Source organism: Protopterus annectens, chromosome 8.part0 (genome assembly GCF_019279795.1).
Source record: "Protopterus annectens isolate FY-2018-M chromosome 8.part0, PAN1.0, whole genome shotgun sequence".
In the NCBI taxonomy this organism is placed as follows: Eukaryota; Metazoa; Chordata; order Ceratodontiformes; family Protopteridae; genus Protopterus; species Protopterus annectens.
Window position 1 is genome coordinate 280,846,745 of NC_056741.1, and position 16,887 is coordinate 280,863,631.

The 16,887-nt window shown below is 42.7% G+C and overlaps 1 protein-coding gene across 1 annotated transcript in view; it reads left to right on the forward strand.

Moving 5' to 3' along the window:
- Positions 1-16,887, forward strand: part of IQGAP3 (IQ motif containing GTPase activating protein 3) — a 2,364,408-nt gene that overhangs the window by 1,943,510 nt on the left and 404,011 nt on the right. The window lies entirely within an intron of this gene.

The window sequence follows — 16,887 nt, forward strand, 5'->3', positions numbered from 1 at the left end:
GAGTCATTTCCCTTATCTGTAATCAGGGATGCCTTGTATGCTATCCATAATTTTACACACTTGGCTCACAAGAAGGCAGATAACATCAACATGCCCATTTGCTGCTGAGTGTCATGAGACCTAACTTTAGCATCCTAGACCAGACTGCTTTAATACTGTTGGTCCTGCATAGGTCCCAGAGACAACAATGTCTTGCCACCTTACCACATGAGAGAGTAAATCTTTGGTGGGTTGAGCAAGAAGGTGTTTATCTCTTCTATATTACAGCTTTTGAGGCATCAGTGATTTGTCTTACCTGTCCAGATTCCAGCCCTCCATAGAGGGTCAGCCACTGGAAAAGCTTTCAAACTTTCTCTCTGGGCTAAAGGATGAGCTGGTTCAGGGTTTACTATCAATATGTCGAAAGTTTAAAAAAAAAAAAAAAAAAACAGAGAAGTGTTGTACCGAAACCGCAACTAACCGAATGGTCCTATTGTCGAAAAATGGCCATTAATGCCGAAAATGTCGACAACAACATTTCACGGCATTAACAACAAAACAATGCCACCCTTACCATAACTCCTTAATCCCTACACCTAACATTCCATTTATGCAGGGGGGCAAGCCCCCCTGCGCCCCCCACCCCCCCAACTTAATATTCCAACTACGAGATCGCACTACAGTGAGGAGAGGGATGTATTTCCCTAACCGCACTGTACTACAATCCCTTTACATGAGCAAACGTTATATTTGTGAATGCACAGTCCATTCGCAAATATGATGCTCGCTCATGTAACCTGCACACATATGAAGTATCGAACATCTGTTGTTTGAATACTTCATAGCCATGCAATTGCACGGCAACATTTTAATGGCAAACCGTTGGTTCAGATACTATCCTTGGATTCTTGTGGGTGGGGGGACACTACCAGATGGTACTTCCAAACCTTGATTCTTTCAATGGTATGACTAGCGCAACAGGCTTAGGAATGCAGCTGTGTAGGATGACATTGTGTAGGCTTGTCTGTCTTATGAAAAAGTTTAGACCATCTTGCAGACCTTCTTGCTGGGAAGTCTGTTTTCAGCCACCCTGCTAAACATCTGGTCATCAGTCTGCAGAAAAAGAATCAAACCTTTACTGCTGTTCATGGTGTCTTGTCCCCTTGTTGTCTTTTAGTTGAAGCCAATGCCAAAAGTAGCAGCAACCTCTGTTGTAAGCTTAGGAGGGCCTTCAGACAGTGCTGCACAAAAGACATCTACGAGGAGTTCACTGCCAGCTCAACAGCTGCAGTCTTGACTACAATCTAAGGTTATCAGTAAGGGAAGAGACCGTTCTTATTCGTCATTACTTGAGGGGCTATGCTTTAGAGTTCTTATGTTCTCACCCAGAAAGGGCTGTGCTCAGAGACCGAGCCACTTATTCTGGGCTTTTGAGACAGAGCTAGAATGCATATTCCCACCTATCCAATCTTACACCGGGGACCCAGTTTGAAGGGGCCTGTGGCTGCAGTTTTCCTCTCCACCACTCAGCATTTATATCATTTTTTTAAAAGCTCCTGTGCACATTGAGCCAGTGTGTACCCTTGGTGGTACACACAACGATGCCATGCTCTGTGTAAGCATACTTGTCCTCTGTGCTTCAGTTCTATTTTTCACCGTTCCCACAGTTTGGATCTTGATCCGTTCTGTCACTGGTGAAAAGTGGTATGTCCGTATGCACCATGGATTTATTTTCACAGTGATGAAAGAAGGCCTTTAAAGGACTGGTGAAAGTATCCTTCTTGATGTCCAAGAATTTGTCTGATTTTCAGCACCTGTGAGACCTTTTTATAAAAATAGACTGGAACATGGTCCCCAAGGTCTGTGATATGTATGTCCTCCTGTGGCCTGTAAGAGCATGGGGATGATCATCAACTAGTGGTGCTTGGATTCCATTTTACTCTTTCATTTCCATAGAAGACTTTGCCTGGAAGGTGTACACCCTTGCATCCCATACTTAATATGCATCTTAGAAGCAGAAGTGTGGGAAGAGCTTCTTGTATTAAGTGGGTCTTTACTCAGACCTTTTGGGGATTATAGTCAACTTGGCAAAATCGCAGCTGGAACATTCATAGGTTGCCATTTGGACACAGTTGGTTGCAGAATGAAGATGATTGAAGAAAGAGTACTTCGCCCTCCAGAGAGCAGTCCATTTCATTTTGCAAAATGACCCAATCAGTGTGCCAGTGCCTTAGAACATTGCGGTTAAGATAGCTTCCATGTACACTGTACTCTTCACCGACCAAGATGAGTGTGCTCCAATAGACACTTTGGATGGTCCGTATTCAGTAGTCTTTGAATTCATATGACATGTTGACATAGATCAAAATTTCCAAGGCTTACAAATGCCATTTAAGATGGTGAATACCTAACTCCATACTTTTCTAGGTAGCCATTTCAGTTGTCCTTTCATCACTGACAGTCACCATGAGTGCCTCAGCCCTGGGGTATGAAAAGACTTTATCTGGATAGGATGGTCCAAGGTGTCTGAGCAACTGCAGTGGACAATCTCAACATCAGAGTGCTGGAGTTCAGAGCAGTGCTTTTGGTCTTGCAAGCCTTTAAGGACTTTCTCCCACAGGATGTTGATCACCTTCTGTGCAGACAGTTTATGTCAAGACATAGATAAGAATGTGATATTCCTTATGTTAGGAGGCCACAAAGTCTGGGATTGAAAAATTTACCAACTGTCTTCTGGTAACCATCTAAATTCTGAGCAAGTCATTTCCTTGATGGACAGCCTCAGCAGTTGTCTGCTAAAGCTTGTTCATTGTCTCTTTCAAGTTTTCATGACAAGGACAGCCCATGGTTCCAATTGGTTTATGTGCAACTCTTCTCCAGATGGAAAAACATTTTCTTCAATTATAGGGGGAGTTAAGGTGAATTCCCCACTCTCTCAGTGAAGTGTTCACCACTGAACTTGCAATGGGGTTTAACTGCAGGAAGGAAATAGTCATTTCAAGATTGAGGAGGGGGAATTGTACACTACTCCAGAGCCTGAAAATAAGGTTGTGACACCAAATGTAGACTCTTTAGCATGCTGTGACACTAGTCAGTGATACCTGACAGTCTATCGTAACATCCCTACTCCTCAGGAAGCTAAAGTACTCATGAAGATCATTGCAACCATCAAACCCAGAAGCAGCAGAAAAGTCTCAAGTCTGGACCCTCATTCTGCATCTTCATCTAGGCTGCCAGCGACATAATCTCCTGGGCCCAAGGCAGAAATGAACATGCTAAAGCTGCAAGTGGTCTCTAGGCTGGACAGTAGCATATAGGATTTTGGATCATAGGCGGTTACTAGGCTAACTGCTCCAAGACCCTTACAAGCCTAGCCAAGTTCAACCTGTGTTCCCAAGGGTATCTGGTTCAACCAGGCACTAAAATCAGCACCTATTGCCACTGTCCAAAAGGGACACAGGTGGAACCCACGGGGTGAAGTTTCTATTTACCCATCCAATTATCCAAACTATGCTTAAATAGGGCCAATGGGGGTCTTTAACATGACTAGGAAGCTTGTTTCAAAGGTGAGGCAACCTCTGCAAGACAAGTCTCTCTCTCCAGCAAGTTCTGTTGATGTCACATACCAGGTTAAGTTCCTTTGAGCGAGTGACCCGTGTGCCATTTAACTTGTGAATGTGCAGCATTTCCATTAAAGCTGGGTCAGAGATTGCTCTGCATGCAAGGCAAAGGTTGCCTGTGAGCAGTCTGTACGAGACAGAGTAAAGTGACAATGATTTCTGTCTGTCCACATAAGACAGATCTTGAAGACCCTGAATTTTCTTTGTAAGGAACGTTTGTGGTATCTCCAATTGCTGCAGATGTTTGGAAAGGAACATACCAAAGGGAGCTTTGTATTCTATTATTGGCCTAATGAGGGAAGAGTACAGGGGTGTTACAACCTCTTTTTCTGGAGGTAGTGCCCTTACTTATGAGATGAGCAATATAAAACATCCTTCTTACCACTGTGGAGACAAGGTGATCGAAGTTAAGGTTACTGTCAACCTTTGTGCCCAGATCTCTCACTACTGACTGTCTGCTTAGGGTATTGCTATTGATGTGGTAGTTTGCAGGAACATCACCCTTGCCGAAGGGGATGATGCATTTTTTTGCATTGTTTAAGACCATGACTTTGGCACCAGTCATTAGTCTACGACCTTCTTGTAGGATGTTGACATCGCTAGGGGTTTCAGTGATCACTCCCAATTTGCAGTCATCAGCAAATTTTGTCAGACACAATCCTTTAGTTTTAGCCTGTACTTCAGAGAAGTAGATTCTGAACAGTAGTGGTCCTAGAACCAATCCCTGTGGAACACCACTGGTTACTGGTCTGCCGGAGGAGGTGGAGTCCCCTATTTTGACTGTATGAGTTCTATCCGTGAGACAATTTGCAACCCACCTGACAATATATGGGTTAATACCCAGCTGGGTAAGTTTATCAATGATGCCTGAGTGGGGGGTTGTGTCAAAGGCCTTGGCTAAGTCTAGGTAGGCCATACGCACAGATTTGCCCTTGTCTGGGGCTTTGGTGACTGTCTGAAAGAAATCCACCAAGTTTGACAGGCAAGATCTCCCCTTGACAATACCAAACTTTGGTGGGGTCGAGCATTTGGAGATTTCCTATATCTTTGTTGATAAGTCCATGATGATTTGTTCTATGGCATTGCAGATAAGGCTGGTAAGACTAATGGGTCTATAGTTCCTGGGGTCCGTGGATGCACCTCTTTGTGCAAAGGGATGATGGTTGCTGTTTTCCATTCCACTGGGACGGAGCCAGTGCTTAGGCTGTGATTGAAAAGGATGCTCAATGGTGATGCTAATTCCTGTTTTAACCCATGTAGAACACAACCTGGGATGTTGTCTGGGCCTATAGAGGCTGTTTTTTTGGCCTTGGAGAGGGCATTTAAGACCTGAGATACTAGGTGGGATACAGATGTTAGGGATGCTTTGGGATATATGTGGTGGGGACAGGGGAGTGAAGTTTTCACTGAACCTGTCAGCCAGCAGGTTTGCTATAGCCACAGGTTCTGTGAATGTAGTACCATTAACTATGAGTTCAGCACAAATTTAGGCCTTACCTTTGAGGTTAAGGTCTAACTAAATAACACCTTGTGGTTATCCTTAGTTAGGGAATCTAATTTGGATTCATAGTTCGTAGTTAGCTTTGGAGGACTTCACTAGGAGTCTTACTTGCTTGTTAAAGTTGAAGAGGAAGTGTTTCCAGTTTTGAGAGTTTCTTCCTACTCTTAGACAGTAATTTTTCTCCTATTGTACAGCCTATTAATGGTATTTGTCCACCAGGCAGGTTTGTTTTTGCTTGTCTATCTTACTTTGGTTCTATCAGATACAGCAGAGTCACTGCAGTTGTGCAGGTGCTTGTATAAAGCATTGGTGTATAACTCAACATAGGTGTCAGTTCCATCAGTGGAGGGAGGGGCTATGAAGCTATTTATGCCGAAACGTAAGTGATTGTAATTGGCCTTGGAGAAGGTTTTTAGTTTAGTTGTTGCAGGGATCTTTTGTTATAGTTACTTCTAGCGAGACTGATTTGTGGTCAGATCTCACCAAGGATGGCCACACACTGGGAGAGGTGCAGCATTCCAGCATGTTGGTGAGCACCAGATCCATGATGTTCGAGCCCCTTGTGTAAGTGTCAACCGGTTGTCCAGGCACTGGAGTTAATGAAGTCCAGGAGCCTTTGGGCAAGTGAGTTAGAGCATGCATAATTTACCCACTCTATGGGCAGGTAATTAAAGTCAGCCCAAACCAGGTTTGTTTCTATGGAGAGTGCCATGCTGTAACGACTGTGTATCCCCTAGCAACCCAGTGCAGGGATACACTTGTCTAGGACTGGCCCTTGGGTTTAACTTGTTCATTTCCTTTGTTTCACTTATTTCCAAGTTCATTCAATAGTTGAAGATGCTCAAGTCCAAGGTGACTCTCATAACTTCCTTTTGGTTCCTCCAGGTTTGGTTCCTTGTACTCTGACCATCCACCTGTTAAGCTTCATCTGGTTCTACAGTTCTTGAGCTTTAAGCGTTTAATTTCTCCAGTTCTGATGATGGCCAAGTGGATCTTGATTTTTCTCCCAGGATTGCCTAGATTTGTCATCCGAAACCTAAACCATGCAAAAGCATGTGGTACTGAAATGATAAGCAACAAGCAAATATGTAGACCTTTTGTCACCTCCTGTCTCAGTGATGTTGGAATAGCTGCCAAAAATATTTGACTCTGGCCTCAGTCAGTCTTCTAGTAAGATGTACCTCATTGTCATTTTCAACTTTTACGGGTAAAGCCAATTTAGTAGTGGCTTTAAAATTTTAGAGGTGTTCCTCTATGGAACATTTCTGATTACACCACCGGTAAGGGATCCATTTCCCTCTGGGGAGTGAACTTTGAATCTAAAAACTTACCCTAGTCCCCATTTGACTTGACTTTGTCCACTCCTTTCATGTGTCTTTTGTGGACGATTATTTTCATAAGGCTCAATGCTTCAGCAAGGAAGGTTGCAGAATGACAAATGCTTTGCATTGACCAGATGTATTTGATTTTTCACAAGGGCGGGGCTGTACATCACACCTTCCCTTTTTGCCCAAGGTTGCGATGGGGCTAAATCAGAAGCAGGCAATCAAGCTTGGTTTTCTGCCTTAATGCATACTAATAAAGGGTTGCAAGATGCACTCTCAGTATTCACAGTTGGTTCAGATTCCACCTGCACAGGACTAAAGGCTTGTGGAAGGCTTTGCAGTTCACATTTTTTGCAGAAAACAATCTGGGAGGAGATATTTCTAAGGTTACACAGCACTTATGAAATGGCTGATAGACACCGTCAAATTTTGGCATTAAAAGCATGGAGTGGAATTGCTCAAAATTCCTAATGTTTATTGTACTCATTGAAGTCTCCCTCTAAGGCTTTACAAATGTTCAATCAGTGGCATTTCTACAGTTCCTGCTTAGATATTTTTTTTTTGCCACATACTGTAAGATGGGTGTTTTAAGACAATGACCAGATTTCAGGACCACCATGCATAAATGGATTCTTGGAGGAAGCTACATAGAAATTCTGTCCTCCCTCTTTGAAGATGATGCATGAGATCATCCTAGATATGAAAATTAAGAACTTAGCAAAATCAAAGATCTATGATGTTCATCCATCCTGTTCTACCTACCTACCTGTCATTCCCTCGGCCATATATGTCCAGCTTAGGTCTTTGTGATATTCAAAGTTTTAGTATCTTTTTTATAATTTATTTATCACAGTAAGGTCTCAGACTGGCATCTAAAATCTGAGGTAGCAGGAGAGAAGAAGCTGATAGGGGCATCGACTTGTGGTGAAGTACTACTTGTATGAAGAAGACAGATTATCTTTTCGATTGTTTATATGCTAAGTATATTACTGTCGTTTCTTGATAATTCTGAGTGTCTGTAGATAATGATAGGGAACAGTTATGGACATGATGGTAGATCTGACCAGATGAAGGTTTTATGCATCTGCTTATTTCATGATGTAGCTGAAGAATGTACATTTCAAGCAGAAATCATATCAATGAAAATAATCTGTAATTTCCAAATGACAAATGGGCTAACGTTTCATGGCATAAGCATAGGTCTCAACCTGTTAAGAGGCCAATGTGGAACACAGACCTTAACAATGTGTGACAAATGGTCAAAATGTGGAACACCCTATTTTTGCACTGTGTGAAACATGCCATTGAGCATGGTAGAACATATGTAAAATTCAATAAGACACTTCTCAGATCCAAAACCTTTGTTTTATAATCTGCAATACCATAACCACACCATAAGTAAATGAAACAGCACTTTACAAAAATAAAATTCACATTTAATACCTTTTCTAAACAGACGTTGCAAGTCACACAAATGATTTTAGTTAGACCAAGTTAAACAGCATCCTGTCTACTTTAAAGCATCTCATTACTATAAATAACTCACTTCTGACATCCATCCTGACATACCTCTCAACCTCTGGACAAAGCCCAATGTAATAGGGGGACAAGCAGCACAATAATAGAGACACTTTAAATATTGCTTTTATAAACTTGGAAATATTACTCATAAACTTGGAAATACTGCAAGAACAGGATCTGTGTTGGCATACAGAAGACATACTGTAGACAAGCAGCACTAAAATAGAGACACTAAATATTGTTCTAAACTTAGAAAGTTGCTAGAATAACAGGATCTGTGTTGGTATAGAGTTTCTCAAAGATATGGCAATTATTTTGAGGCATACTCGGGGGGGCAAGCAGAACACAAAAATAGAGACGCTTTAAATATTGCTTTTATAAACTTGGAAATTTTGCTAGAATAACAGGATCTGTGTTGACATACAACAGACATACTAGGGACAAGCAGCACAAAAATAGAGACACTAAATATCGCCTTTATAAACTTAAAAAGTTACTAGCATACAGGTTCTCAAGGATAGAAATTCTTGCAGCTACATTTATAAAACACGTCTGCCTATCCAAGCAGCACCAGCAGCTCAATATAATCCACAGACTCAGTCTCCACACAGCACGAAATTTAATCCAAAACGATGATCTGATCAGCCCTGGTTGTCCAGCAGGCAGCAACACAAACCTCAGCCTTCTAGTGACTGTCTGACTGATCTTGATCCACCAAAGCAAGGCCCCTGAAGTCCCCTTCAGCTTGCTGACTCTTCTCCTGGTGTCTGAGTCCGAGTCCCGACATCTTCAATCTACAGCAGAACGTAATTGAACTGTATTGGGGAGCTCTCATTGGCTGCTGTCCTCCTGAAACCCATTACCTGATTGGCTCGTACACCGCATTCGTGATTGGCTGTAAATGCAGTGTACGAGCTAATCAAAAACTGTAGAGCACAGCCAGTGCTGTGTAATGTGGAAGGGCAGCACAGCTATGCATTGGTTTGTATACCGCGATGCTGATTGGCAGTAATTGCAGTACACAAACCAATCAGAATGCGTGTAGCGGAGCCACAGCTGTTCAGTGCGGAACAGTGGCTTCGCTCGTCGTTAAATGCGGAGCATTCTGCATAATCTGGAGCACGTGGATGCTCAGGGCATAAGTCAGTCTTTGCTTATGCTTTTCCTTTCAGCCGACTTTTATAAAAGAAGGCTTGTGCTGTTCTGGGAGAAGGAAGGGGCCCCACAAATGTCCTAATTGTAGGGCTAAAAACCCTATTACCCTGGCTTCTGAACCAGCTGAGCTGTTAAGGCTCCTTTAGGTTTTTGGTCATCTTTAAGTAACTTTGCCTACCCTGGCTGTTGAAGAGGAAACTTTTAGGCTGCTCTTTGATTGATCTCTACTGGGACAACCTCTTCTGATGGCTTGAAAACAGAGAGGATTGATCCATTTGTTCCTTCATTTTTTGCCAGTCTTAGCCTGCCTTCCTTCCTTCCCTTCTCTGGGAGTCCTATGGTAGAGCTGAGACAAGCTCAGACTGTATCAAATGACTGTTTCTCTTGTTTTAAAGGAGTAGATATCCTCTGTCCACCTTTCTACCCTTACTCTAGGAGCGAACTGACTGATTGCCTAGTCCTGTTGAAAACCATATTTGATCCTTCCAGAGGGGGAGGGTGTTTTCTTCCATCCCTTCCTCTTCACAAGATCACAGGAGCAGACTTCTCTGATGCTTTCCCTCACAAGATCAGAGAGGCAGACTTGCCAGGCGCTGTCCCCACCTGGTTTCAAGGAATATCTCTGTAGTAATCCCTTCATGTGTTTGGTGGTGGTTCACCTGTCTAGTAGAGGACTTCTTGGTTCTGCTCTTCTGGTGCTGGCTGTTGTGCCTAAACTATGTGGGAGGATATCCTTTCTCATCCCACTGCTGGGACAGTAGCATTGTTTTTCCTGCCTAGGATTCCTGAAGCATAGATTTGGGTCTGCTTTTCTATCTCATAACAGTCCTTAGAAAGGCTTTTCTTGCTTGCTTATGTCATTTAGTTTCTAACACTGGGCCCTTCTCTTCTTGACAAGAGGTCTTCATTCCTGTGCCAGTTATCCCCTGCCCTGTGAAGAATAGAACTGCTTGGCCATATTGGACAATGGGGAAGGCTCATTTTGGCCATAATGTCCTCCTTGCAGGACTGGCTGAAGGCCTTGATGAGGAGGGGTCAGGGGTTGCCCTTTTCATTGTCAGATCCTGTAGAACTGGGAGCCAGGTTGTGGACCATGTCCAGCATATTCTGCCATTTGGGGTGAATCCTTTATCCACTTTATATTTGTTCTTTTTGGTGAAGGTTAAGGGCGTGGGAGCTCATTCAGTTTCCTCTGGAATCTCTGTGCCTCAGACTATTCTGTTTAGCTGTTGCTTCTGTGAGAAACTGCAGTGTCTTGGAGGCGAAGGGCCATCAGCTGGTTCATCCTGATGGGAAGTGTTTCTATTGCTTGTGTCATGGGCTTGCCTATCCATTTTTCTTGTTGGAGTTGGAAATATTTCCACTGGAGCTTAACCACAGGCAGATCTCCAAATATGGGACTTTCTGGATGCATGTCATGTTCACTTTGGTGGGATTATGACTCTGCCACTTTTTTATTGCCACTTTTTTATTGGGGGTTGTGTTGCAGCTCAAAGAAGTGAAACGTAGTTGTGTATCATCTGAGGTTTCCTATTCCTTACTCTAGACCGAATCCCTTATTTATTCTTGCCTTCTCAGTCATTGGCAGCTTATAACTTTCATAAACAGATTACTGTTTTGTAGCTTAGGGACCCCTCCTTGACCCTTGTCACTGATGCCTCCTTTGCAGGGCTTTGGCTTCTGCCTCTCTAATGATTTTACTGTATGGAGTCTACTAAACTTTAAGACTCCTCCAGTAGCATCCTAGGTGCTGAATGCAGCAGATCTATTCCTACTTTTTCAGCAGTCTTACTTGATCTAAGAAGATGACTCGTTCAGTGGGTCGGTAATACCCTCCTACCACTACCCCATAGTTTGCCCCTGTTTTCTGCATTTCCCTTTAAGACATGCAAGTATATACTTTTTATATCATTTGTTAGCAGTAGAAAGACAACATTTGTCTTGATTTACAAGTAAGTGCTTGCTAATGGCAAGGGGCAAGCTGGTGAAGACCAACAAATTCATGTAATCTACACAGTATGCCATTCAGTCATTCATCGTAGGCACATGTCCATCATTAAGCACTGGAGCTTTGCAAAAATTATGCCAAATGCTGACTTGTATAGAGGATAAACCTTGACCATAGGGCCCCTTGAGGGACAGTCCTGTATAGATCAACAGATCTAGTAAAATATAACCCTTTCCAAAAGAGAGAGAAAATTTCCATTCAACTTTCACTTGCTTCGACAAGCACATTTGATGCCTGAAGATCCAGAAGACTCATATGTGCTGGTGTAAAGTGCTTTGTGTTTTGTTCACACACATGATGCATCTTTTCCTGGCGTTTCCTGGCATTCTCTGCAAAGTTCATTGATCCTTGCTAAGTAGGCAACATTTTCACAAAAGTTGCTTTTTTTTGTCTCTTCTATACTCTTATTGTTTACTGAACTGTTACTTCTTGTGGAGCTCTTTTAGGGGAGGTCATGCCATGTGTTCCTATGCATGGGCAACTGACTTCTGATAAACCCCAGTTAGAGAATCCCTGGAAATTTTCCATAAATGGAGGCAAGACCCCCTGCTGTTGTAGTTTTTCAGGTAGCCTTCAGAACATGGGGATGAGCACCCTCCATGTTTGTTCATTCCTGCCTTCAAAAAGGGCCCAGGAGATGATGTCCTTGGCAGCCCAGATGAAGATGTAGAGTGAGGGTCCAGACTTAAGATTTTTCTGCTGCTTCTGGATTTGATGGTGGTAAATGGTGTTCATGAGTACTTTAGCTTGCCTGAGGAGTAGTGATGTTACGATAAACTGTGCGGTATGGCTGACTAGTGTTACAGCATGCTAAAGAGTCTACATTTGATGTCACAACGTCATTTTTCAGGCCCTGGAATAGTGGATAGTTCCCCCCTCCTCAATCTTGAAATTAATCTTTCCTTCCTGCAGCTAATTCCATTTGCTTATTCAGTTGGTGAAAAATTCACTGAGAGAGTGGGAAATTCACCTCAACTCCCCTGCAATTGAAGAAAAGTTTTGTTTTTTTTTTCCATCTGGAGAAGAGCTGCATAAATCAACTTTAACCATGGGCAGTTGTTGTCATGAAAACTTACAGGCGACAAAGAACATGCAAAGGGGCAATTCAGTCTTGTCTGATTTGCAGAGAAGCAGCATGCCTGTTGTAGTAAGCCATCGTTAGAGGCTTCACCTTCTCAGCTATTTACATACCCATCCCCAGATAAGCGTGCATGCTGGTGGACTTCCTGAGTACTTTATGACAAGTAGAGAGGATAAACCTCTCCTGGAGTTGAGAATTTCGGAATCGGGGGAGGGGTATCCGGGAAATCATATGAGAAACTTTGGAGAATGCAGTCCTTCCTCCCGTCTTGGTGTAGCAAAGCAATGAGGAGTTGGCAGTGGACATTTTCTCCACCCACCTCTCCTCACAGTTTTATGTCAAGGGAAATTTATGCACATCTTTCTCCATTCCATCTGATTCTGCGTCTTATAAAATTAAGAAGATCAAAACACACATTTTGGGGACAAGGAAGGTGTGATTTCAAGCTGTCAGGTCTCCGATAATAGAGGTAACTCTACCAGTACAAGCTAAAGAAGATCTCCCCCAAGTTAAACCTTAGGGTATGGATCCTGTTTTAGATCCCTTGATCTCAGTGAACTTCAAGAGCAGGGTGTCAGTTGTAATTGAAACATGTTATTTTTACCCAGCAATCTTGCTCTTCCAAGTTAGGGGTTTACTGTATGGACAGAGAGGTATCATGTACCTCCTTAGTCAGTCAACATGCCTGAAATTCTGATCTGTATCAGGCACTTGTGGGATGTAGGCCTCCATTAGTTCTGCCTGTAATGACATTGCAGAAGTTAGTTCTGTGATCCAGAGCTGCATGTTTAGCCACTTTAAAGAGATTATGTGCATTTTCCATCATTTGAAGAACTTTTCGTAATAACTTGAATAAAATGATAAACTGACTGGCCATCTGCCTTTTCAGCATGTGACTTCAGTGGCTTTAGCACCCATTTCTTGACTGAATCTTTGGTGGTGGCTTTAATGCCTGTTTCTTGAATGATTGTTATCTCCATGATTTAAAGGACCTTAGGGTTTAAACACTCATCTGTTTGAAACCACAGCTGGTCTTTTACAAGGATGAGGTATTCTATAGGATTAAAATGAAATTCCTTCCTAAAGTGGTGTTAGGATTCTCCTTAAACCTGTACATTAATTTCCATGTTTTCTGTAGTGATGTAGGAAGAAACTGAAGGAGAGAGCGAGGGACGTTCACATATTGACACGCAGCATTAACTCAAGGATGTACCTGAACACTGCACAAATTTGGGAAAACAGAACAGTTACTTGCTCCTTTGTTCCAGGGAGGGAAAGGCAGCTATTACCTAAAAACGTTTTCTAGGTGGTTTGCCTGCAACATTATCTTTACTGTTAGGTGTGGTGGTGTCGTCGTCCCCACCACCACCACTACCCCTGGGAAATACTGATACTTCCAAAGTGGCATGGCTGCCTTTAAAGTTCATTTCCAAAATATCTTCATTTGGACATTACATTACATTGATATTTGGTTGTCAGTTCTTACCTTCGCAAACGCTATTGCTTGAACATTCACTCTGAGTCCGGCTTCCTTTGGTGCATAAATGTTTGATGACTTGACCTCCTGAGATTTTTCCCTTTTGCTGGTCTTCCAGCACCTGCCTCCTTTCGAAGATTGTACTGCTTAAGAGTTTCCTAGATGTCTGATGGATATGTTTCATCACATGAACATCCAGAAATAAGCAGCACTACAACACGCTTGCCGATGCTAAATGGCTGCCTGTTATCCTTTGAACAAAACTGCACATACCTGAACCATTGTCGATGTGTATATTTACCACTACAACTAAATTAAACCAAAATCTTGTGCGTGGGAGACCTGCAGTCTAGCACATCACCATCACTACGAGCATCTCTAATCACTCTCAGTAATGTACTTGAACTCAGTTCATGATTCCCCTTAGATTATTGCTAGCATTACATTTGTCAAGACATTTTATGTTTTTAATTTTTTTTAATTGATTGAGACAATTAAAGTTTTTAGTTTGTCATTAGCATATAACAAATTCTAGACTTCTGTCTGGCAAATGGCTTGATAGTAGCCAGCACGTGGTTCAGAAAGAGTGACAGTCACAAGATAACATGCAACCCGGGTAGACTTCCTCCTAGTAAGGAAAAGGCAGTGGGGCAGAATCCATGAGTGCAAAGTCATCCCCAGTGAAACATTTGGCCCATAGCATAAACTACTAGTTGCCACAATCAGCTGCAAGCAGTGGTCAGAGAAGGCTCAAAGGTCAACAGAGCCCAGCCTGAAGACCTGGAAGTTGACTGGAGAGAAAGTACAACAGTTCAAGGAATTACTCGGATCTGTAGCACCCCAAGAAGAGGAGGAAATAGGTGGAGTTGAAGAAGAATATCAGCGCCTAAAAACAGCATGCATTAGGACTACAGAAAAGATATGTGGCCGAGCCAGGTATGGAAATAAGGTACATAAAGAAAGCTGGTGGTGGAATGCAGAAGTCCAGGAAGTCATCAAAAGAAAAAAGGAGTGCCGGAAGTGGGAGACCGAAAAGACTGACCAGGCTAGGAAGGGCTACTGGTTGGCTAACAAAGAAGCTAAGAAAGAAGTTGCAATAGCAAGAGATAGGGTATCGGAGGCACTGTACCAACTTCTGGAAAGTGACTCAATAAGGGGCACAAAGAAACTATATCAGGTTGCAAGGCAAAGACAAAAAGATAAAGAAGATAGTCAGACATTCTTCTTAAGGGATGCCAGCAACAGCCTGCTCACCAACCCAGAGGACATCAAAGGCAGATGGAGGGAGTATTTCCAGCAGCTTCTGAATGAAGAAAACCCCACAGAAGCTGTACTGCCCCAGAAAGAGCCTATGATGAGAGAAGAAGAGGAGCCCACCTTAGAAGAAGTAAGAACAGCACTAAGGAAAATAAAGTCAGGGGAAGCAGCAGACTCAGATGAGGTCACAGCAGATATGATAAAGCAGATATGGCAAAGGTGCTGGGTGAGATGGAGAGAAATGGCTCCTCTGAGGGTACTAATAGTAGTGTGGAGAGAAAGGCATAATCTCAGATGACTGGAGAATAAGCATACTCGTGCCAGTGTACAAGAACAAAGGGGACATCCACAACTGTGGACATCAAACTCCTATCACATTGAATGAAAGTTCTGGAGAGTGTGATTGATAAACGGATACTCAGAGTAGTAGAATGTAAGATGGGCGATGAGCAGTTTGGATTCAGATCAGGATGCAGCACAATTGACTCAATGTTTGCATTGAGACAGATTGCTGAGAAGAAGCTAGAGATGAAGAGAGTCCAGCTGGGCATTCCTAGACTTGGAGAAAGCATATGACAAGGTCCCAAGAAAGCTGATCTGGACAGTACTGCGGTAGTTTTGAAGTCCCAGAAACATTGGTAGAATTAGTGCAGGCTGTGTACAAGGACCCAATGACTCAAGTACGAACAGTGTTTGGCCTCACAGAGAGGTTCCCAGTGGGTGTACATCAGGGTTCAGCTCTGAGCTCACTGCTGTTCATACTGGTGATGGACTGCATTAGCAAACAGGTTGGAGGGGACGGATCAACAAAGCTGCTGTAGCAGACAATCTGGCAATACAGGCAGTCTCTGAGCTAGAACTTCAGCAAAGGATAGGAGAATGTAATGCAAATCTGAAGGCACATGGGATGAAACTAAGCAAAGATAAGACAGCGTTAATGGCAGCAAATTGGGGAAATCAGAAGATAGAATAGAGATAGAAGAGAAGATAATAGAACAGGTAAACAGCTTCAAGTATCTGGGAGGAGTAGTGGAGGAGAAGGGTAGTCTGAATTGAAGAGGTCAAAGCTAGAATCAGAGGGGCTGCAGCCAACTGGCATAGAGTATCAGGTGTAGCCTATGACAGAAGAATGCCAAAGAAGCTGTAAAGTAAGGTGTAGAAGACAGTGGTGCGACCAGTGCTACTGTATGGTACAGACACTTGGCCAATAAAGGCAGAACAGTTGAAGAAGCTAGAGGTGACAAAAATGAAGTGCTTGAGAAAGGTGATAGGATGCACAGTGTGGGACAAAGAAATGAGGACATAAGGGCAGAAGCCAAAGTAGCCCCAATTGCAGAAGAGATCAAAGAAAATGGATTATGGTGGATTGGGCATATGTGTGGAAAAGCAGGAGACAATCTGGTGAGGAAGATTTGGGACAGACAGGAGGAAGGTAAGAGGAAGCGAGGACGTCCAGCAAAGAGGTGGATCAATTGTGTGACAGTCAGGCAGGAGTGTGGCACTGAATTGAGAGAGTTGGCAACAGTTAGCATGATACCTCAACCTCATGTAGAAAAATGGGAAAAAGGGGGCTGATGATGATGATTAGCATATAACAATAAATACACAATATAGTTGACATTTTTCAGACTTTCTTTGCATTTCAATCAAATTTCTGTCTAAACAGCATCTTACTATTAAACTATTACTGTTACTATTATTATTATTACTACTACTATTATTGCTATTTCTATTGGCTGAAAAGGAATGCAGGTTGGCTAGCACAGAGTCTAAGAAAACAATTACAGTAACAAGAATAAGGCATCAGAGCCACTCTACCAGCTTCTAGAAATTAACTCAGCAGACCTGCACAAAGCTCTTTCAGGTTGCAATGCAAAGATAGCCGGTCAAAGAAAATAGTCATTAGATGAATTTTAGACCTGTGTCTTCCACACATTTTGACCTGTTACTGCACAGGAGGGGA